A 25,016-nucleotide genomic window follows, 5' to 3' on the forward strand; every position below is an offset into this window, starting at 1 on the left:
TCTGCGGTTTTGCGAAAAGTTTGGCATACCCTCTACCTAGAACTCCAGAGAAGTTCCTTTTGGCCTTTTTCAGACTCTATAACAGAAAAAGTCCATCCGAGCATTTGTCACTTCGGGCTCGTTAAAACATCGAAGGAGACTAGAGTCATCTTTAGCTTTTTCTCGACTCTTTAAAATTGAAAAAGCAAGTTGTGTCTAAAAGCGTCGTTAAAATTTATTTTAAACGGAACAAAATCACCTCCTATTCCTGCGTTGATCTTTAGGTTGAGAAAATGGAACACACCAACCAAGGAATTCCCCTTGATGGAAATCCTAGTCCCTTCTCCTCTTGGGGAGATGTTGGTGCGCCCCATATGGCCACATTGTCGCTTCCAGGACTGACAATTGGCCTGCCAGTCTGGCTCTTCTCAACCAATGTAGTTCAGAACACCACGGTTCCTGAACAGTCGAGTCAACAATTAGATCAGTCTAGGGCTACCCACCAGCCTTCTACTTCCTATAACTCTTCCTCTCCTCCTTCCTCCTCGCAAGGTAGAGCCGGCAAAAGCCAAGCTCCCAAAGAGAAGAAGGAGAAGAAGAAGAGAGAGAAGAAGAAGAAGGAGCCAAAGGTGACTGGGGGCAAGCAAAAGACATCTAACAAAAATCCACACACAGCACTGACCGGGCCTAAATCGCCATGTGTCATATGTAGAGGAGACCACTTCCATAGAGATTGTCCCTGTATTCCCCGGATACTAAGGGACTGGTCTCATCGTTTGCACAATCCGGTGGCATCAACCTCTGATGGCCATGTTGAATGCTTACCGTCAACTAGCAAAAGTGAAGGTCCAAGACAAAGAGGGAGAGCTAGATCTCCCTGCAGACTGTGTGAAGGTGATCACGCCATCCACCGTTGTCCCTTCTTAGACGAGGCGAAGAGAGTTTTGGAAGATCGTCTGGTTTCACCGTTACGACTTCCTCCTGGATATAAAAAACTCGTGCCAAGTCCTTCGTTAGTTGAGAACCCAGCTGGCCCGCTCAAGTGGTCAGCTGAAGCGTCAGTCATTGAAAATGAACCTATTGAATCCAGACCTGACAAAAGTCCAAAGGTCGAGGCGGCAGTTGACCCGGTCTTGCCTTCAAAGGATTCATCTTCGAATGACACTGTCACTGAAGAGAATAATGATGACACCATCCAGATTCTTTTCATCAACACAGACTCCGACGAGCATGGGGGCAATGTGCCCATTCCTTTATCGTAGGAAGGAACTTCGTCAGGGTCATACCCGGCCGTGTATTCAGTCCCACCACCAAGCAACCTAGTTGTGTCCTTTGATTGGAACCAACTAGGCAGACCCCGGTTTCCAGCCAGTATACCATTCAGAATTATCGTCCAAATATACAGAATGGTAATGGCTGGCACAATCATTGATGAAGGGGCATCTGTGAGTATCCTTTCCTCTATTGCTTGGAAAGCACTGGGTTCCCCAATGCTTTTGCCTGAGATGAGAAATCTATCAGGCTTTGATAAAGGAACCAGTCGACCTTTAGGGATCCTCCCCAATGTGCCCATAACATTGAAAGGGAAGGCCGTTCAAATGAACGTGATGGTCCTTCAAGGACCCTTGGATTATAACCTACTCCTTGGACGAGACTATATATATTGCATGGGAGCCATCGTCTCCTCACTCTTTAGAGTAATGTGTTTTCCACACGAAGGAAGAATGGTCAAGCTCGTAGACCAACTTTCATTTCCAGGATCACACATCGCAAATAGTCACATACCAACCCTAAATGGTCTGTTCACCCAAGAAATGTCTCCACCCCCAGTCCTTCTTCCCGATGAGTGCGAGTGATTCGGAAAGATGTGACTGGAACCCAGGGGCATGCATCCTGGTCTGCTTCGGGTAGAGAAAACTTTGGGTATAAAGTAGGTTTCCGCGGGAGAATATGACTAGTCCGTACCCCGTCCGTCTAGGAAGTGGGGTTGTTCTAGAATAGGGTTCTTTTGTCAAAGTTATGTGTTTGACGGAACAGGGTCACTCACCTTTGTCTATTTCGGTAGACATCGCCGAAGAAATGTTTTGTTTGAAAGATTAACGAGACAATCTTTGGGTAACCTGAAAGAGGTAGGCCTCTCTCGGCAAGACAAATGTTTTGACGGAAAAGAAGTAGAGGTAACCTTGAAACTCTGTTTTATACCTGGGGGCATGCAAACCTTTTGGAGTGTAAGCAAAGAGCGGTTATTTATCTATTTTTTGGGTTAACCGTTTCCTAACTTGCATAAAGAAAGGATATGGAGCAAAGCTTTAAAGATGAAGCTCCAGTAAAAAATAGAATCTTGAAGAGACATTCTTATCTTATGACTGGTATAATCGAGCAGTTTTAGCACACAGTTCATGCTGGTTAAAAAATAAACGCAGGATCCGAGCAGTTTTAGCACATAGTTCATGCTCGTTAAAAAATAAACATAAGATCGAGCAAGTGTTTCCTCCAGTGTTTAAGCTCGTTAAAAAATGAACCACCCGGTAAATAACCACTGTGATTATAAATTCATCAGCCATAAAAGCCTTGGTCGTGTTTGCACCGTCACCTCCACTTTTCATTTGGCCGATCATTCACCTCCATTTGATTGTTTACCCATTTTGAGGAACAACTGCGAAGAGTGATTTCACCTAGCCATCCTTGTGACACTGCCGTGATTGGGAAATTCCAACCTGTACCTGGAATCAGCTGCTATCCCTGTTTATCACTCGTTCCTCAAAAGACGAGTCTTCTTTGAGCTCTTTTCAACTGACTCGTAAAATATGAAAAGTTTGCTGAGTTTTGGCCTTCCAGCTCTTTAAAACGACCGGAAGAGCTATCCCTCCTCTAGATTTTAATCTTTTTGGACCTGAGGGATTATTGCACAAAAAGATCGAGCGCTTGTTCAGTTCGGCTCGTTAAAACTATCGAAAATTCATCCCTTCTGTATTGTTTTATACTTTTTCGGACTTAAGGGATTAGATGACGAAAAAGGAACTTTGGAGTTAACTTTACGTACCTTTTCAGACTCTCTAAAAATGAAAAGGACCGAGTTGTCTTTGTCGCTAGACTCGTTAAATGCATTAAATAGCGACAAACTTGTCTTTAGACGAGAACGAGTTTCCCTATTGCTAGGCTCGTTAAAACATAGCGATGGGCTTGCCTGAAGGGCAGGTTATAGAACAAGCATATGTTATCCTCCTCAAGCTTGACAAAAATAAAGAGGTACTGGTCAGCAATGACTGGGGAAAATTGGGAGAAACTCAAAGAAACTTTGATGGTAGCAAGTTGCTCTTGAACATGACACTTTTCCTCCGTACCACAATCGGGTTAGGTTGTTTCATTCACCGGTCACATCACCATGGTCTCACCATACCATCCATATTTGGGGTAATGCTACCGATCCATCGCATCAGTGTCGCCATATGTTCAAGAGAAGTCATTCAGAGAAGTCAACCGTGTCCCATCCACTGCCATACATTATCCTTCATCCTTTCATGACTGCCACCCTAAATCATATGTCTCAGATCGTTTTCACCTCCATCAAAATCATTTGCTCCGTTCCGTGTCACTGATGTGGGATTCATTAAGGCCCTCCTTTGACGGATCGCTTCTTGTCGACATAAGCTCATTATCCAAGAAGTTGATCTAGGAACACCCCCTTCAGTACTTTGAAGCTTGCATGCCTCAATGGCAAGTTTCTCACTTCCGGCGATAGGTATACATCAATGACCTTCGACCGAAAGATTTCGCGTGGTGTTTGACGCCAAGTCCTTTATTCACACCACGTGAATTGTACTGCAGTACCTTGAGGGTCATTATCATTATCGGTGATTCCTCTCGCGCTTGTTAACGGTTTACCTCATTGACCGGTAATCAAGCGATGTCTTTCCATGTTCGACTTCAGAACATTTCTCACATGGATCGACTTGTACTTAGAGTGAAGATCGGACGAGATTGAAGACCCCGGATCTAGTTTCATCCATCCGGGCTGCGATATATATTCAGGAAAAATAAAGACATTGACATGTACAGCATTGCAGCAGATAATCATCCTACCAAAAGGATGATGATTTCAACAAAATCATCAGTCTACCATCAGACGATTGTCTGTTCTATGTACAGAAAAATGAATTTATAAAGCTGAGCATGGGAATGCCCGCCTCAGCTAGATCATGAAAGCAGTATGAAAAATAATGTATTGTATTGTATCTTATTACAGGTCTCCTCCCAGCATTGGAATAACTTCGGATCCTCCTAATAAAGCATTTCACCCGATAAACGGCCTCATACTTTAGGGGGCAACTGTTATAGACATTTTTGTGCCTTACAGCTCTAAGCATGAAATGTCCATAAACCAAGGGATCCAAAGTCCCTAAAAGTGTTGTTCCTACTCCTAAAGGAACAAGGTCAACAAATTACAGCTTCTCCCAGAAGTTCTCCACCAGAAACTACTCAAAATTGGTCAAAACTGGATCAGTGCACCCCTAACACAGAGGTTTTGACATTCAGCGCAGGTAGCCTTCACGGGAATTGCGTTTCAGTGCACCTAAATACACTGTGAGGGTGCGCTGATCAGAAAAAGACAAGTGGCGGAGACAGTTTGCGAGGTGGATGATCATGGAATCTTCTAGAAACTTCTCATGGGACACTTGCCTCTCAAAATCGCCCAAGGATGAGTAAGAGATCAATGAGATCTCCAAGTGGCATCAAGAACTATCAGAGAGAAGACACTAATCAAAAACCTAGAGCTGACTCACACCTCTACAAATATCTATATATAGATCTCTCATCCCAGAGAACCGGAGGTTAGAGGCTGGAATTTTGTTATTGCAAAGAATTGCTGTTGGTTTGGGACTAGAACTATTGGGTGATTTGCTTTGAAGGAGGTGAAGAGGAGATTTCTTTCTACTGGGAAGGTGATGCTGGATTGGGCCTCATTTGGTTGTATCACTTCCTGAACTTTACTTCTTCATCAATAAAGCCATTTGAGTTTCTTCTATATGCATGTATCTCAATGATGTTTTGTTGTATTTGCATATTTAGTTTATTCTAATCCTTAAACTAGTTATGAATGTATGCTTCTTGTAGTTTCCCTCTCTTGCCATTTTGCAGGAACTTGGTGTAGCTGGGCCAGTGAAGGAGCAAGCAGCTGGGGGCAAGCAGAAGGAGTGAGATTGGATCAACAAACTAGCGGAAGACATCGGTTAGTTACATCCTTCTCCTCTATTTACATTTCATAAAGAAGAATACTTAGATAGCTTTGTCTTGTTTGTTGCTGAGGTACTATCACTCCTTAGAGTGGGATAGGGGCATTCTGTATTGGATACTTTTCCCAACAACAGGGTGTTATAGAACCCTCCCCCTTGGGGAACACCATCATCAATGTTAAATTACACCATGACCTGAAAAAGACCACTGAAAAGTAAACATACTATCCATGGAGCTTTATAACTTAACTCGTTGTAGTATCGACAATGAAAGACCGGCTCAAAATCAAAACATCATGACAACATGACAATATAAAAACCATAATAATATGACTCACATACCGCTTATTGGAGCTTTTTAACTTAGCTCATGACAATATTTACATCCATATACATATACATACATATATCATAACATCAGCAAGACATATGACAAACGTATAACAAAATGAAACCAAAACTACTTTTCCTCAACTAGAAAAAAATGAAGGATACAGGGTTTGCATCTGGTCCACCATCTCCCATGTAGCTTCTTCAAGCCCAAAGTGCTTCCATTTCACTTTAACTTTCTCTATGACTTTGTTCCTAAGAATGAGATGTTTCCACTGCAATATGCACTGAGGCTCCAACTAGAACTCTCCTTCTTGCTACACCTACGATACAGAGTAATCAATAACATTATCAACATCCTTTATATACTTCTTATGCAATGAAATATGGAAAACATCATGGACTTTCACTGTTGGTGGAAGTGCAAGGTGATATGCCACTAGTCCAATCCTCTCAAGGATCTCAAAAGGCCCGCAATACCGTGGTGTCAACTTGGCACATGAACCAATCCTCAAAGAGATTTTATTGGGCTTGATGCAAAAATACACATGTTCCCCAACGTGAAACTCCTTGAACACCCTGTGTTGATCCGCATAACCCTTTTGTTTATCTTGTGCTTCCTTTAGATTCTTCTTTATAACCTACATTTCCTGCTCCATGTCTACCCACATCTCTAGTCCAATAAGTACCCTATTCACTGGATCACTCCAGCTGATGGGAGTGTTACAATTTTGCACATACAATGCCTTGAAAGGAATCATCCTCAATGACTCTTGATAATCATTGTTGTATGTGAACTCAACCAATGGAAGATACTCCTCCCATTTCTTTTGCGGGTACATCATATACATCCTCACCATATTCTCCAAGATCTTGTTGAGCCTCTCTGTCTGTCCATCTGTCTACGGATGATAAGTTGTAATGAGGCCAACTTTGTACCAAAACCTAGAAATAACCCTTTCCAAAACTTGGAAGTGAACTTTGCATTCCCTTACGAAACAATCTTTTTTGGAACACCATGCAGTCTCACTATCTCTCTGATGAACACCTATGCTACCTCACTGGATGAATATGTAATATTTACTGGAATGAAATGAGCTACCTTGCTCAACCTATCAACCACGACCATAATAGAGTCATGGTTCTTTACTGTCCTTGGAAGACCTGTGATGAAATCCATAGAATTGACCTCCCATTTCCATTCCAAAATCACTATAAGTTGTAGTAAACCACCTGTATGCTTACATTCTACCATGACTTGATGAAAATCTAAACATCTAGCCACGCGATTTTCCACTTCATTCTTGAGATTTAGCCAATAGTAGGACTTATTTACCATTATCAATGTCTTCTGATATCCTAGATGACCCGAGTATGGCTTGGTGTGAAACTACCTCAAGATAATCTTCTTGAGCTCACTGTAATTCGACACATAGATCCTGTCTCTAAATCTCACCAAACCATTTTCCATGAGATGATAGTCTACATCCTAATCACCTGTACCTATACTTGCGTGTATACCTGTACCTGTACCTATACCTTTACCTTTGATTTGTTGTAACATGTTCATAATCTCCATGTATTTTCCATCCCGTTGTCATGCCTGCAAGATCCTATCCCATAACTCTGTCCTATAAGAGCTCATAGCTGCTATATGATTTACTTGTACCATCTTGATAAGAGCATCTGCAACCCGATTCTCCTTCCCTTTTATGTATCTGATCTCGAAGTCGAACTCCTAAGGGTAGCGAACCATCTAGCTTGCATGGCATTCATATTCGGCTGATCAAACAAATATCTCAACCCACTGTGATCGCTCATAAATGTAAACCTCCTGCCAAGAAGAGAGTGCCTCCACATATTCAATGCATGTACAATCGCTTCTAGCTCAAGATCATGCGTTGGATAGTTCTTCTCATGCTCATTCAATTTTCGTGACTCATAGCACACTATTTTCCCTTCTTGCATGCAAACTCCACCAAGTGCTCTCTCACAAGAATTTGTACACACTACAAACTCCTTGTCTAGATCCATAATCTTTAGCACTGGTGCATGTGTGAACAACTGCTTAAGCTACTCAAAACTAGCCTCACATTCTTTTATCCATTCAAACTTATTAATTTTCCACTGCAATGATGTAATAAGATATGAAATGCATAAGAATTTCTTGAAGAACCTCTTGTAGTAGCCTACCAATCCCATAAATGATCTCACCTCATCCACATTCGTAGGAGTTGCCCACTCCATAATTGCCCTTATCTTTTATGGATCCACTACTATGCCATCCTTGGAGAGAACATGCCCCAAATAATGTACCTTTGTCTAAAAGAAGCTGCACTTATTAAGTTTAGCATACAACTGATGCTCTCTTAGCCACCTTAACACTACTATTAAATGTTCATCATGTTCTTCCTCATTCTTAGAATATACTAGCATCTCATCAATGAATACAATAACAAACTTGTCCAGATAAGGGCACAACACACTATTCATCAAATACATAAATTTAGATGGAGCATTCGTCAAACTGAATGGAACAACAACAAACTCATAATTCACACGCTTGGTCCTTAACGCGGTATTGAAGATATCCTCTTCCTTGGTGCATACCTGATGGTATCCCGATCTCATGTTGATCTTAGAGAACACTACTGCTCCCTTCAATTAATCAAACAAATCATCAATCCTTGGAAAAGGGTACTTGTTCTTGAACGTTTCTTTGTTTAGATTCTTGTAGTCAATGCACAATCTAAGAGTAACATCTTTCTTCTTCACGAACAACACTCGTGCACACCAAGGTGATACACTTAACCTAATGTACCCTTTGTCCAACATTTCCCTCAGCTGCAACTTTAACTCAACGAACTCAGGTGTGCTCATTCTATAAGATGCTTTTGATGTTGGGTTTTCCCTTGGCATCAAATAGATAGAAAATTCTACCTCCCTAGTGAGGTGGAAACTCTATAATGTCCACAGGAAATACATCTTGAAACTGTTGCAAAAGTGGGTATCTGCTTAACACATCTCCATCCTCAACCTCCTTACCCTTGTCACTAGAAATGTGTACTGTAAACATCACACAACCTTTTCTACAACTACACTTAGCCTGCATAGTGGTAACCATCCTCACTGATGTAGGCTTCTTCTTTCGCTGCAAATTCCTCTTTTCCCCACTATCATCCACACACTCAATGGCCTTGTTGAAGAAATCCACTTTGGTTCTGTGAAGGTAGGCATACCATTTAACTCAAATGCACAAGCTCTTTCCAATGGTGAACTCACTTCTTTGTACTTTTAGCCAACTTTATCAACTAAGATTCTGCATGTACTTATTTTCTCAAGCCACACTTATCCACGAGGTCAGGATTAATATAACTATAGTTAGATCCAAGATCAATCAAAATAGAAACAACTTGTCCATCTCAATGATCGATGCCTGATGATCTGCCTGCCTATTGTCCACAACTGCATAGATTCGAGGAATGCTATGACCAACATCACCAACTGTATGCGCCTCATGAAAATTTTAGATCTAGGGCCTACCGCCACTCTGATATTGTGGACAATTCCTCTTATGCTAATCCTTACCACATATCCCACACTATAATGGTTCCCTACAACTGCCTCTAGTCTGCTACTCTCCATGTCCCTTCTCAGTTATATTGAATCTCTTGTAAGGAACTACATTTTCTTTCTCACTTGCATCTTGAGGTATTCCTCTCTTTGGTGGCCATTTTCTTTTATCTTTCTCATTTATTTTCAAGTCATGCTTAGGCTCAACTTTGCGCTTTGACTACTCATAACAATGCTTCAACTTTCGAATGGACTCCTCCAATGATGTCAGCTCATCGAACTCAATCCGATCTTTGTATACAGCTATAAATACACTAATGAATCTTTGAAACTTGACCTTCTCCTCCCTGACGTAAGGCATATATCTCAACAACTCCAAAAATATGCTAGTATACTCATCATTTGTCATAGAACCCATCCACAACTCATAAAACTCCTTAGCACTGTCATCATAGTAACTCTCCAACAAGTACTTCTTCTTGAAGAGCCTTCCAAATGAATGCCAAGTCAAATCCTCCTCATGCATACCTTTGAAATTCTTCATGTCTTCCCACCAAATATCTGCTTTACCTTTGAGACTGAAAGTGGCTATCTTTGCTTTCATGTTTTCTAAATAATCATGCAATCAAAAGAATTTCTTCATACCAAGCGATCGTGCTTCTGTATCCTGTGAATTCTTCATCTCTCCATCAAATACAGGTCACTTCAATTTCTTAAACTCATCCAACAAGTATCGAATATCACTCCTCCTGTAAGGATGATGACAATGACAATCATGATGTCTATCAGAACCAGAATGGAATAGTAACTGTGTCGATCACCTCTCCTATCTAGAGTCTCCAACAGTCTACCATCTCTGATTTTGTCATATCTATCCAAATTGTGTCCACTAGGATACCTACTACCATATGCCTCATTATTTTTGTCCTGATGTTCATGGCTAATCCGAAGTGGTCCCTGTCGTTGCAAATCTTGAAAAACTTAAAGTAGTAACGCATTCACCTCTGCTTGTCTCTCTTGTGCCTACATGATTTTTTCATTCTCTACTTTGTAACTCCTTATTTCTTCCTTTAGGCTTCTTAATGTGTCTACCAAGTCAGAAGAGTGCCCTATGCCATGCTTCTCATATGATACATAGGGAGATTCTATGTAGTTTACCACCTTACTAGCCATTTGATCTCTTTCCTACAAGGGATATTATGTTAGCTAAACCAAATCACAATAAACCGACGTACCTTAGTATAATTTGGGGAGGATACCTTGTCTCGAAGATCATCAAATCAACATGATACATCTATAACATAATCATAACAACATATAGACATATATCAAATAAGTGTATCAATGCATAAACTATATTCTAGATAGGGTCTAGTCATCAATGCAAGGCCATATGAACAATGCATGATGTGAACTCATGCATGACAACAACCATTACTCCATTGCACATATTTCCACATGAAACTATCAACATGCATAAGAAATGCCTAATCAACTACACATACATATCAATGCAAGTAGTCGAGCATAAGTGATCAATTCTTGTAATCAACCTACAAGACTGATACATGTAATCGAAACATTCAAGAATGCACCTAACATACAAGGATGTAGTCAAGTGACATACAATCAACATGTAAGTGACATATAACCATATGCAACCAGTCATAAACTTCCGATGATGCATCCCACAAAATTGCATCAAGATCCTCATGACAACCTCACTATAAGCATGATCAACATGATGCAATGAAACAAGCACATGGAATGCAACTATAAGAGACACACATGAAACTGACATGCATGCATGACCAAGCACCTTCACCCAAGGAGAGTGCAACCACTCTCTGATACCAATCTGTATCAACCCCTACTCCTAGATCCATTCAAGCAACTAGCCAGTTAGGAAAACATGCGATGAGAGAGGTTACTAAGGGATTCAATCTCCTAGGTGACCTTAAGGAAATGGAATCAATGGAACATATCAAACAAACCCATCCACATTAGCAAAAAACCCTCAGGAGACATGTTAGCTACTCAGACAACATGCCCCTGAGTCCCACTGATGATTTAAGCCTTTTAACCCAGAGTCGATCCCATTATATAGGAAAGACAATGACCAAAAACCCAAAGTTCCTCTCATAGGCCTCAATGCCAATGATTGTGGACTTTTCTCAGTAGACCTGTGCCAGTGACCCCAAGATTTGAGCCACTTTTCTAGCCCGGAATCCCAGCCTCTACCCATAACTTGTTACAACCTTCAGAATCATTCAAAGACATGATAACAATATTGAGTACTCAAAATCAACCTTAGGATTAGGCCTGAGCATCCCCAACCGGGACTAACATTTTGTCAAACACTTGACATCAATGCAACCTATAGGCCTAGGATATAAGACAGAGCATAAATGACTAAAAGAACTTATGAAACATAACCAAAAGGATCACCTTCTTCTCCAATGAACTATTATATCATCAATTAGGTCTTGCATCCATCCATATAATAATAATAAGTAAATACATGAAATAACCATGACATGAACCAATCACATAACCATGCTTATAACCAAAATTGAACCATATAAATATCAGAGGTATGACAACCATTAAATCCACATATAAACAAGTAAAAAGTAAGAGAACTTAGCTTTTATTAATCATAGGAAAATCTGATGAGGTTCAGGCTTCCACCTATTATCTGACCATAGACATGGTTGAACTAAATCTCTTTTTCAACCAGTCACCCCCATGCCATATTCCAAGCATGAATGTGGGATATCATAGAACAACCATTCCAAGATCAACGAAGGGCATCAAAGGTTAAACCACCTCCACCCTCACCAAATTGTGATCAGACCAATACTTGTGCTCCGATCAAAACAAAACCAAATTTGGAATGCCATTTGGAATCCATCACTATCCTTGAGGAATTTTCCATCTCATTGTCTCTCAATCCCATATCACTAGGTCCTAAACCTAGACCAGTCTCTCAAGCTTTACTGCAATCAAAACATAGATCACTAGGCCCTAAACCGAGACTTATCCCTTCAGTTTTACCATGTATCCCACCAAAATTAGTCAAGGGATTCGTAGGCCTTTGGGAACGAACCTTGAGACCACCTCTGCCCTGGATTCGAAACTCCATCCTGCAAACCAAAGCTCAAAAAACCAAATAAACATCCCAACACCATGGCATCCAGAAAAAGGTAAGGCTAGGTTGAAAACCACTATCATAACCTGGTAAAACCATGCCACTAACAATAAGAGAACCATATACCAACATGTAAAGCCATGCATTTCCAAACCAGCTAGGAAATCACACATGCAAAAGGTTGCCTACAAGTATTGCTGTTGAAGCTGCCTAATACTTATTTTCCTTCCTTGAGCCAAAACTAAAGTGCTCCAAGAAAACTTTAAGTGACCAAGAATGAGTGAGAGAGAGAAAATAATGAGAGAGATGCAAACTTGAACTGAAAAAAGGTTAGCCAAAATCTTGCCCTCTGGTCATCAAAAGCCTTTTTATGAATGAGGCCTATATTTTCTTCATTTTCCATTATTTTCCTTTAATTTTCTCCTCACATGCAACCTGTGACCTTTGACCTTACTTTTCTCCTAATTTCCTTTATTTTCATAAATAAATGTGCCAAAGATGAATTTTTGCCTTTGCCTTAGCCTTTGCCAATTTTCCTTAGCCAAAACACACATCCAGTGATCCCACTAGGATATCTTTGCCCAAAATTCAGCTTGGAATAAGTGTCCTTTAACTGTGGTCTTATTTTTCCTTTATTAACTTTTATTACATGAACTTTTCACAAGGGTTGTTACAGTACTAAACCCTAGCTGCAACAAAGCCTGTATGCTCTATAATAATTATTCTTGCTAACATTGTCTTCATCATTAAGCCAGTCCATGCCCATAGTTAAAGCATTTGTGTATTCCATATTATAAGAAGGAACAAGAACACACAAGAAGCATAAATAATGCACATACCCATCAAATACAAACCATAGTTTTATTGTGGGAAACTTCGACACGAAAAGGTAAACCCACTTTTAATCAATTATCTTCACTATCAAATATGTCCATTACATAGCTTGACCATGTATCCAGTCCTTCCACTCAATTACATGTCCCAGTGCACATTCCATCTTAGCACTGTCCAATATCATACAAACTATTTAAGATAGTCCATGAGGCATGTAAGAGATTTATGTTGCATGAAAAATTTCTCCCAATGCTTTCTCTCTTAAACTCACTTCTATAAATATGACATAGTTGATCTCTAGCTTAAACCCTAGTGTGGCCATCAAGGCTAGCTTACAATCATTTAAATAACATTATAGCAAACCATTTCTTGAATGGTGCTTTCATTGATGCCAATGTCAGTTATTGAACGCTCTTACTATATGTCATTAGTTGGAAGCTCCATTGGTCAAACAACTAGAAAACTCTAGAAACCCCACACTCGTTGATGCATTTGGGGATGAAGATCATGGATCTTGGTATGGAAACCTCCATCATTTGACTATCCTTGTCATGTCTATTCCAATGTTATGTTTCTCATCATGATACCCCTAATGGTTTGAAAAATATACCCTTCGAAAGGTGAAGCCCCACCTAGTGGTCAAAAGCCCCAAAAATATGGACACTATATATTTGGCCAACATAGTGAAAAATCTTCCTAAAAATATTAAATAAAGTAATAATATGGAAAAAAATTGTTTGTGGAGAGTTTTAAAATTTATTTTGAAATTAATAACTAGTGAGAGGTATTAGATCCAAATAAAAATTTTAAAATTTAGATCTTCCTAAAAGGCTAGTCAACCTCCAAATTTGGATCCATATTTAAATAAATTTAAAATTCAAATTTCAATTGTTATTGGGGATTTAACCTCAATAATGTCTCCTTAAAAACTATTTAAATGTCTTAGTTTCCTCATCAACGTAATGCAACCAACACTCATCTAATTTTTTTAAACCACCTACGACCAAGAGTAGTTGAAGAACATCTTGAGAAGTGGTCATTGCTTTGAATTTATTTTAGGGTTAAGGCTTATTCTTCTACCATGGGTATACAATGGGTTTCTTTTCTGTTACAGAAGGAATTTGCACTATCTTGAAGGAATATGTTTCAACATTTCTAGAACGTTGTTTTTTTGTCATGAATTGGAAATACAAAATTTGCAATCTCTATTCAGATTCAAGGTTTGAACCTTGCATAAGTTATCATTGAGTCATTCATAGATGTCGTAGATGAATGATGTCCTCTTATGAGAATTCCAATTCCCGATTATATCTTTCACATTGACTACTCTCTGGCTAGCTACAATATGGAATATTATAAGTTTGACTGAGTGAAATATATTTTACAGGCTCAAAGTTTATTTGTGCTATGCCAAAATTTTCACAATAGATAAATCATGAATAACAGGTTTTCCTTGTTCAACGATGAGGTTATTGATGAGCCTCATCATTGGGTAATTATATGGGCCTTAATTCATCTCCTAGCTTAGTCAAACCAACTTTTCTCACAAGTTATTACATGTTGTTGATTATATTTTTTTATGAGGTGAGTTAGAGTTGGATATTATGGTTTGTCATCTAATATGGATTGAACGTAGGATGAAAAGAGAAAATCAAGGAATTTTGGCAAAGACCAAGGTAAAAAATTGAACGGGACAAGGGAGAGGGATTGTAGGAGGTAAATCTTCATCATTTACTACTCCTCCATTCGAATATTCCTCCATTCATCACATCATCTCGGAGTGCAAACAACCAAATCATGAGAACTAGAAGGTAGCCAAGCAAGTGAGAGACAAAGCACCAGTTTATGTCGAGTTTGGGAGCCGAGCCTCCCTAATTTTAAGGAAGTCGTTGGGGACTTCAGATGTATAAGTAGAGAGTCCTAAGACCTCGGTAGGATTCAGATTTTTTGATTGTAAAACTATAAACTATTTTCGAGCTGCAAAACATGTGACAGTTCTATTGATGTAATTTGTTGTTTTGGTAATAAGAATGAGTTTTGTTTTGAGCCATCACTGAGTTAACTCAGAGGGCTAAAGCTCTTAGGTTAGGGCCCAATTCTAGATCCTCTTTATTGTACATGTATGTTTAGTGTAGATTCATAGCTTCATTATTAATTTCCTTTTTAGATGCATTTCCATTACAAGTAGTGTAGATTAGAATGGTTCTTTAATAGTTTTCTTCCAATTGTGCCTTATTTCAAGTAGCAAGTTAGCAAGGAGAAAAAAGATCACCACAAGGTTGTTAGTAGGTGTCTCGGCCTCACTTCCTCCCTCTAGCACCATGACTTGAGGAAGGGACCCTTAAGCAGCCCCAAAAACAGAAATTTCTAGTTCTTTTACGAGCTTTGATGTCTGTTGTCTTTAATTTAGTATTTGGTTAATTTTGCAAGGTAGATTTCATTGTCATCTTTTTCAACTCTATTTCTACAGTAGATCTCACTCATGCTTTCATTCCTTTCAGCAACTTTCTTCATTTTTAAGAAGACTTTTAGCGTAAATCACATGTAGAAAACCTTTTTCGACGCGTTTCGAACCAACTAGTGTGGTTCATCATCAGGACAAGTTGATGAGTCAGATCATAGCTGCGAGTTAAATAGGGAGAGCAGATCTTCCAAACAGCTAGGTGTGACCATTAACGGCTATATAAAAACGGCTAAATTATATATTAATATTCTAATGTTAATTATGGGTCAATAGTCAAAGTAACTCATTATATTCCTAATAAATAATTCAATAATTTATATAAAATATTAAATAATTGAATCTTGTATTATTTTATTTTTATTTTTAAAATTAAATAATTTATATATTACAATATATTATATATTTGAATTTTATACTATTTCATTTATAAATTTTATTGGTAATTAAATTAATTTATTTAATTAAGTTAATTATTTAAGTTCAAAAGGTTAACTAAAGGGGTATCCATAATATTTTATTAAAAATATTATTTGGTTATTAATTTTTTTTTAACTCTTTGAAACATTTAAATCCAATATGGAAATATATAGTCAATCTAGGTCAAGTAAAATGGTAATTTATTATTATTATTATTTGAAATCATAAAAATTATTAAATAGAATTAATAAATTATTTTTAATTGTTAGTTAGAAAATATTTATATTTAATTGTTAGTTAAAAAAAAAATAATAATAATAAAATAATAATAATAATAATAATAATAATAATTTTTGATTAAGTAAGGGTAAGGAACATAAAATAAAAAATTATAAGAGAAGCCATCTAATAGATCTAGGGATGATAATATTAAGATATTATTAATAAAAATATTAGAGCGAGAGTCAAAAATTAAAAACAAGATGGTCAAGAACATGACCAAAAATTAACCAAAGGAGAAACCTAGGAGGATGGAGAAGGATACAGGATAAAAAGGGGAAAAATACGAGGAAACCTAGAAAGCTAGAAAAGGTCAAACAAGGGAGGAGGGGGAGGGAGGGGAAGGCAAGAATAGGAAGACAGGGCAAGGATCCAGTGACTACTGATCTTCCAGCCGTCATCTCTATTGAGATTGTTTGGCCTCCTTTCAATTTCAATGGCTTCCCTAAATTTACAGTGATGGAACTGCACAACCTTGGCAATAACCTTGGCCTCCTTAATACAAACTTGATGCTTGGTCTTTCCTGCATGCTCTGCTAACGCTGAAGACTTGGTTCTCTCGTGCCTTAGGTCCGCTACATGTTCATTGATCCTTTGATGGATGGAGCGTCCTATTTCCCCGATATAAGGGGTCCCACAAGAACAAGGAATCATGTAGACACCCTTCATGTCCTTAGGGTCAACAAGATCCTTCACCGATAGAAGGGATTTATGAATGGTGTTGAGGGGCATAAAGGTTGAGGGAATATTATACTTCTTAAGAATCCAAGCAATCTTGTCCATGGTTCCCTAGACATAGGGAAGATGGACAACTAGGAGATGCTTTTTAGGTTCTTTTTTAATAACAGAATTCTTGGAGGCTTTAAGGAAAGCCTTTTGACCAAGGCGCCTACATAGCCATTCTCCATAAATACATTAAGGAGATGGGATTTCTCCTAATCGAAGCTCTTATTATCAAAACTCCTAAGGGCCTGAGTAGCGAGGGTGTTAAGAACACCCAATTTCTGTGTGGGGAAATGATGGGAATTGGCATGAAGATATTGCTCAATATGCGTTTTCTTCCAAAACACTGAGTGGGAGAGGGAACCGTCAATATTCTTAGAGATAAGAATATCAAGGAAGGGGAGGCAACCATTAACTTATTTTTCCATGGTGAACTTAATGGCAGAGGATTGACAGTTAAGGTGATTGAAGAAGAGATCGAACTCCTCTTGGCCATGGGACCAAATGACATTAGTGTCATCTACATACCTTTTCCATAGCTTGGGTAGGAGACGGGCTGAGGCTAAAGCTTTGGCTTCGAAATGTTCCATAAAAATATTAGCAACAATAAGGGAAAGGGGTAAGCCCATGGGAACACCACAGGTCTGTTCAAAGAACTCACCCTCGAAACAAAAAAAAGTGGAAGTAAGATAGATCTCATCTAGCCAAGCGGTATCGGGATTTGTTATGTGACAGATCACTTCCAAGGCCTCCTTTATAGGGATACAAGTGTAAAGGGAGACCAATCAAAGCTAACTAGAATTTCCTTAGGGTCAAGCTCTATGTCCTTAAGCTCTTTAATGAAGGATGCAGAGTATAGGCAGTATAGGCAATTTATTCATTAATTCTGCTTTTCTAGTTTATGAAAATGTATCGTGTTGCATATCTTTTTGGAAGACACACATGTTTTATGCAAAGAAGGTGATTCAGGAGGAGACTAAGACTTCATAGCCAGTAGCCACCTTCCACTTCATCCATCTTAGCCATCCCTCATTTTCACCATCACTTTCACTAGTTTTCCATCATTTTTCATAGAAATTCTTCCAAGCACATTGAGCGAATCTAGCCATCTATTACCTTGGATATTGACTCCCGAGTGATCCTAGACCTTCTAACACTCCATTCCACCCATCACACACCTTTCCTAAGCCTCCCATCATCTCCAACACCTCACATTTAGCTCTCGAGTGTAGCATGTACATTTCCTGTAATTCCTACAGGATCATCCTATAGGTTTCTAGTACATCCTATAGGTTTTCCTGAAACAGAATGTTTTGAGGCTGAATTGATGGAAAACCTCTAGGAACTCACCAAAAGCCTCTTAGGGACCCTCCAGACCATCCAACGACTTCATAAACCTTCTCGCCATCCTCAAACACCCTTAATCCACCTGCCACATCCACAAGAACAATTAGTTTGCATACTTGATTTTGCATAAAAAGACCAAAAAAACAAAAACAGATTTAGTTTACTCTCTTTAATTGTACATTAGTACTATTTGATGCTTCTTACTTCTACAACTTAGATAGTAGCATTTTTTTTATGTTGATTTGGCATTTCTGCCTAGCATATCTTCTTAAATGGTTAATTAGGGAATGGTGTGATTTAGCATTACATGTTGACCTTCTCCATTAATGCAGTAGTGTAACTCTCTTAGAGTAGATTTACCTTTCTTCCATAAAAAAATCAAGCTTCTTCTAACTCCGTAGAAGTCTGGCCTAGAACCCCAACGGTCTCTCACCAGTTGAACTATGACAACATGCAACACCATCACTTTTACTTGTGCATACAACACTGTCACCTCCAAGTTTGTACGAACCCCAGGTTGATAAGTAAAGCTGGTAGCCCAGGAGTTGTAGCATCCTTGCTGCAATACTGGCACTCATCAGTTATAAAGCAAGAGATGTGAGAAATATGCATGCACCTACGGAGTTATCACTACATCACGAATCATTAGTGTCTAGCTTGGATTATGAGTATGATGTTTTATTCACCTATGTTTTTTTATCCATAACAGATTTGAAAACATATTATGCATAATGAGTGGAGGAATAATATGGCCCAACTAAGGTGGTGCATCATTCAACTACAAAACAAAATTTTTACCAATCATTGTTCAGGTTGTTCAGATAGATAAATCTATAAATAATTTGTTTGGTTGTGAAAGATCTCTCATGCACGATCCAAAATGTATATCCGTATTTGGCTCAAAAAAGCGAAGAGAGAATAATGTGGCTGTCAAACTACAACATTTTCTGACTTACGCTCTGATCCATTGTATGGCCTAACTCTGCTAAAAATAGTAACTGGCTATCGAGTATTGATTACCTTTAATCCCTTTTTTTTATGGGATGAAACAACAATGATTAGTCAATAACAAAGTGACTGAGTATGAAGAAAATGGTTACATTATGGTTTTCAAACATTGAATGAATCAACGGGATAACAACCGAAGTAATAACTATAAGAAAATGTCCATTCTCAGATATCGATTGTAGTGAAGGGGAGAAATGATATATTGTTCATGGTTCTTCTTATGAATTATCACTATTTAATATGGAGGCAAAGTCATTATTGTTGATGTACATTTTGTTTGGTTTGTATGTTCTATTTAGAATATAGAAAGGATTGTATTACTGCCTATGTAAGGAACTATGAATGTTTGATGAATCAAGTAGTGTTATGCTCTAGACATTATAGTGTTGCATGTGTGGGCAATGTGTTTGACAATTAACACAAAGTTTAGAAGGAGAACTTAGTTTAGTACGAGTATGGAGAAAAGGGTATCGTGGAGAACTTATTGATGCCATGTATAGCATAGGCTTGTGGTTGTTGTATTGCCATCAGTATTGTGATAAGAAGCAAAGGCATTGTAACAATGTCCTTGATGGTAGTGGTTGGACAACGCCACTAGTATAGTGAGAAGTACATATCTCAAGTACAGTTACAAGAGTAGTGACATTAATAGTAGTATTGTGGCTACATATCAGAAATTTACAATTGGACAAAGTAGTGGTAGTATATTAAGTGCATGGTATCAATAGTGGTAACACTAGGGTTTATTTGTTGAATGTATCTTTGAGCCATGTTGATGTATTGAGCAAAGATAATTTAGTATAAATTTGTCAAGATTTTGGTTGGCTTTGACTGAAGTTGTTAGGTAGTGTTTATGTTTATGTGGATAGATGATTTGTGTCATGATTTATATTTCTGGATGCTAGGGTTTGAAATATATGCTTACAAAGTATTTTTCATGGTTTTTTCCTGGATACTCATGCTGAACCTTAAAAGGCATGTTTTCCCAAAGTGGAGGAGAAGATTTGTTATCTAGAGGCTTCCAAAACGGTGAGGTGGATGATGTTCATTATGGATGTGGTTTATTTTTCCCAGTATTACCCTTTGATCTTATCCCTATGATCTTCATCCTTGAGATGAGGAACTTCACCTATCTTTGTTGAGATCCTAACTCCCTCTCCCTTCCTATAAATTCACCCCCCTCCATTCCCAAATGGTTGGTCTTTGATTATTTGCACCCTTCTGCTGAGATAGTTCATACATGCTATTCACTTTGGCTTGGAGAAGGAGTGCTTGGAGAGCTTGAGCTTGGACTTTGACATTCACTCAAGGAGGGCTACTAACATCAAGGCCTGGGTTGCATGCTTCCTCTTTTGTTTATTAATATATACAACTGCTGGTTCACTTTCTATATATTCTTGTATCAATGTTTCATTTATCTTAATTCTCCTTGATCTGTTAAGTGGATTACATTTGATTATGCTTGTTTCACTTTTATTCTTTGTCATGTCTTTGGCCTCTTGTGCAGGTATTCAAATGCTGTGAGCAGCAAGGATTGAGCCTTTGGAGCAAGTGATCAATATCTTCAACAAATGAGTGTGTTATATCATTAGAGCGAGGTAGGTCTCCTTCCTCTTCTCTTATTTCGATTGTAATCTAGGAAAGCGTCTTGTAGATTGTCTCATTTGTTGCTATACTGACTCATTGGGCTAGAGCGAGCGTCTTTGTTTGTAGAGAGGATTTACCTACTCAACACTACCACCTCAGCTGCTACATAACTTAAACTAGCCCCTAGATCAATCAAAATAGAAACAGGATGGTTGGAAATAGTACCTTCAATTTCAATCATTGTGGATTGATTATTTGCTTGTCTATCCTCCAAGGTTGTGCTTATTCTCAGGATATTCCTAGTGAGGTCATTCATTGTAGTGACTTCATAGACAGCTTGTATGTTTTGTACAGATATGGGATTGTGTGGACAGTCCATCAACAAATGAGGTTCACCACAATCCAAACATTTTAGTGGTTCTTTCCTTTTTCCCCCATTATTCCTTTTAACATTTAGGTCCATGGGTTTTGATCCCACTTGGGAGTGTTCCGGCTAATTTACATTTACCTTACTGAACTTTTTCTGTTGATCTTCCTTGCCAAAATTCTTAAGATGTCCTAGCTTCTGTCACTTAGCTCCCACTATAGGTTTGGTTCTATCATTATTTTGTCAGAATTTAGGGCCCTCGCCTTTCTTTTTAAACTACTGGTAACACAACCTGGCCTTCCTTACAACTTCATCCATTGTCTTTGGATTTTCGAACTCAATCCGCTCCTTGTACATAGTAGGAAAATAGTTCACAAACCTCTGTACTTAGCCCTTTATTCTTTAATATAATGTATGTACTGCAACAAATTGGTAAAATTTTCCACAAACTCATCCATCTTGAGTTGTCCTAACCTTAATTCATCGAAGTCCTTAGCACAACCATCATAATAACATTTATTTAAATAATGGTTTTTAAACTGTTTTCAGAACTCCTCCCAAGATATCGTTTTTTCCTCAAGAAAATACACACCTTCTGCCTCTTCCCACCAAAGAGTAGGTTTACCTCATAGCTGGTAAATGGCCAATCTTTCCTTCAGGTTTCTCTCATAATCATAGACCTGGAAGTATTTAGTCATATTAAGTAACCAAACCTCTGCATCCTCCTCCTTTTCCCCATCAAAATGAGGAGGCTTGATCTTCCAAAATTCCCTTTTTAATTATGTTTGTTTCTTTTTCTTCTGAGTTTTGGGATATGTTTATTAGAATCACCCCACTTTCAGATTACTCTAAATCTATGCTCTTTTCTTCCCCTTTTACTATATCAGGTTCCACTATTTTATGGCTAGCTGTTTTAGTCATCCCTCTAATCATTCTTTCTTGTTCCTCACTTCCCTTTAACAACTGCTCAATACTACTCTGCAAATATGTTAGTTCTTGCTGCAAATTTCTAATCATGTCCATGAACTGAGTAGTTGTTAGAGTAGCCCCATTGCCTAATTCGACATACAAATTTGCACCTTTCGTGATGGTTCGAGCCTTCTCAACCATTTTTTCTATTGTTTTAGCATTTCAATTAAACATAAAAAAATATAGTCGAGACACAAATAATTATGTTATTATTTTATTATTATTATTATTATGTGGCAATTCCATAAGGCCCAGTAGTGTGACTTGGGCTCTAATATCATCTAGCACAGTTACACTTCTAATTGTTATAAAACCTCTACTCACCACTATGTGTTTTTATTTTTTATTTTTTATAATAGAGTCAATGTTATAAATAACACCCTAGGAAACTTATGTCCCCTAGTCATCTTATGTTCTTCATGTTTTATTTTATCCCCTAGATTATATCTTAAATTTTTTACTTTTCATTATATTAAGTTATCTCTCACCAAGGCTAGCTATTTCATGTGTTAATAGCCTATCCTAATAAAGGTCTGTAATTCCACATTACAGGTAGGGTTCGATTTATTTTAAGCTCTAAACATGATTATAATACTATCCTTGACATCACATTCTTGTTCCTTTCTCTAAGTGTGTCAAGTGTTGTGTTTATTTGGTAACCAAGTAAGTTATGCTATGATATCTCCATGCTTCAGATGTTACATCAGTACCATACTTTCTTGTCACACTTACACCCAGTTCGTATAGCACACATGGGCTGCAGGCGTTGGTGTATTCAGGTGTTGACACATCAGTCTGGCCCATGTGAATGCACCAGGATCTGTCAGTCCCTCTTGTATGAATGATCAGATGAAGTGTTGGTGAATCGATGGAGGTCATTCTTTCTTGTAACCCTAATGCAGTACCCTCATCGTTTTTCCAATTATTTTCAAATTTTTCCTGTGTGGTCTTCTCATAGTGCCTAGTTAGGGTCTGATCACTTCCCATATCATTGTGGAGTTCTCTCTCGACATTTGGCAATGTAACTTCACTTGGAAGCTCAAATAATGCTCAGGTTGTGGCAAGAACTCTGTCTCCTCACTGCCAAATAGGTGTCTCTCTAATTCTGTGAACTTGGGGTGGCTCATATTTATATATATTTTTATTTTCTCAGAGGTGTGACTACTTTTTATGTTTCACCATTCAAATTCTAGTTTTGCATACTAATTAAAAAACTTTTTATTTTTTATTTTTGGTTTTTGATTTTTTTATCTGGGTGATGTTACTTGTCCCACACAGGTTTCTCATCCGTGAGTATGGTTGCAAAGGTTGGAGTTCCAGGTGCACCTTCCATGCTTAGGCAATATGTTATGGGTTCGATGAAAATATTCCACAATTTTATGGTCTAGTCTCTTTGTTTAGCATTATGATTTTTCTTTTCTTTTGTTATAGGTGATTCCTATGGTCTATTTTGGGTCAAAGTTAATACTCAGTTTCATAGGGTTTCGATGCTCATTTGGGTTCGATTCCCAGTTGATAAGGATCATAACAGCTATACACCACGAGATTCTAGGTTTAGCTCTCTTTTCTTCCAAAATGTTAATGAATTTGTCTACTGCAGTCTCCATGCTAATTTATGGAACCATTGTGGCAACTCTCACTATTGAACTATTTTTCCATTATTCCAGTGTTTCGGTTGATGATTCTTAATCCATGTTACTTCAACAACTTCTAATCAAGGTGAAATGCTCTTTTCAGCCACGAGTTTTAAGTTTCATTTCACTTATTGATTATTTGTTCAATTTTGTCCCCAACTCCATTTTCCGGTCTAAAGGTTTCTATGGATTGTACTTTCATACAAGTACCTACTCTTTCTTCATGCCTTGCGCATGTAAAACTCCCCCAAATGGCTTATTTCGCACAATCTAATTTGGCCTCCTATGTTTAGCTTTCTTCTCCCTTCTTCGTTGCCACGATGCTCTACCTCTTGTAAGGTCCCCATAGTGTGAATTAATGGCTTCATTCATCCCAAAGTGAATGTTGTGGTTTCAGACCTAAGTTAATTTTTTTTCCTTTGGATGAATGTTCTGCAAATAGTGTGTGACCATTTGTAACATGTATGGTGGTAGCAGGAAGCAAATTGTATTCCCAAGCATTGTAGGAAAGGATATAGGATAATTCCTAAATGAACATGCCCACTCGACTGGAACTGTTGATTATATAAATTTTGAATTATTACAGTGGTTACCTCTATTTTCATATTTCTAAGTTTTTTTCGTAATTTATACTCAGTTATGCTGCATATCAAAATTCAAATTATTTATAGAAAGGATTCTAATATTTTCCCATCGAATTACTTTGTTGTCAATATTGTACTTCATTCTTTAGTTATACAGGCATCTCTATGATCACAGGATGAATATGCTAGAAATTTGAATTCATTTATGCCAATATTTACATGTAGTGTAGTAGAATAGATAATTTCCTTACGAGTCAATTTAATATTCTATTTTTATACCCTTTTCTTTATTGCAAAAGCCTCTCTGTACTTTTAGAAATTTTTTCAAGTTAGACTTTGGCCATTTGTTCAATTCTGTTTGAAATGTTGAGAATGAGGCATACATATTCTACGTAAATTATTTTCTTACACCGATTATGGCATCTTGTTAAATAGAAATTTTTCACTTTTCTGATATACGACTGTATACATACTTATTAGGAAAATCTTCTGCTCACACTCGGATGTCTTATTAGAGAAAGGAAAAGACTATTTTT

General features: G+C 38.0%; 1 long non-coding RNA gene across 1 annotated transcript; it reads left to right on the forward strand.

Moving 5' to 3' along the window:
• Positions 1-23,541: 23,541 nt before the first annotated feature.
• LOC149247732 (uncharacterized) lies at positions 23,542-24,189 on the forward strand. Its single transcript, XR_016265648.1, has 3 exons — positions 23,542-23,582; positions 23,694-23,814; positions 23,930-24,189. It is a non-coding gene; the product is annotated as an uncharacterized LOC149247732 (long non-coding RNA).
• Positions 24,190-25,016: the final 827 nt, after the last annotated feature.

The sequence above is a fragment of the Pinus tabuliformis genome, chromosome 7 (genome assembly GCF_031772625.1).
Source record: "Pinus tabuliformis cultivar Carrire ecotype Pingquan chromosome 7, CPIR1, whole genome shotgun sequence".
NCBI classification, from domain to species: Eukaryota; Viridiplantae; Streptophyta; class Pinopsida; order Pinales; family Pinaceae; genus Pinus; species Pinus tabuliformis.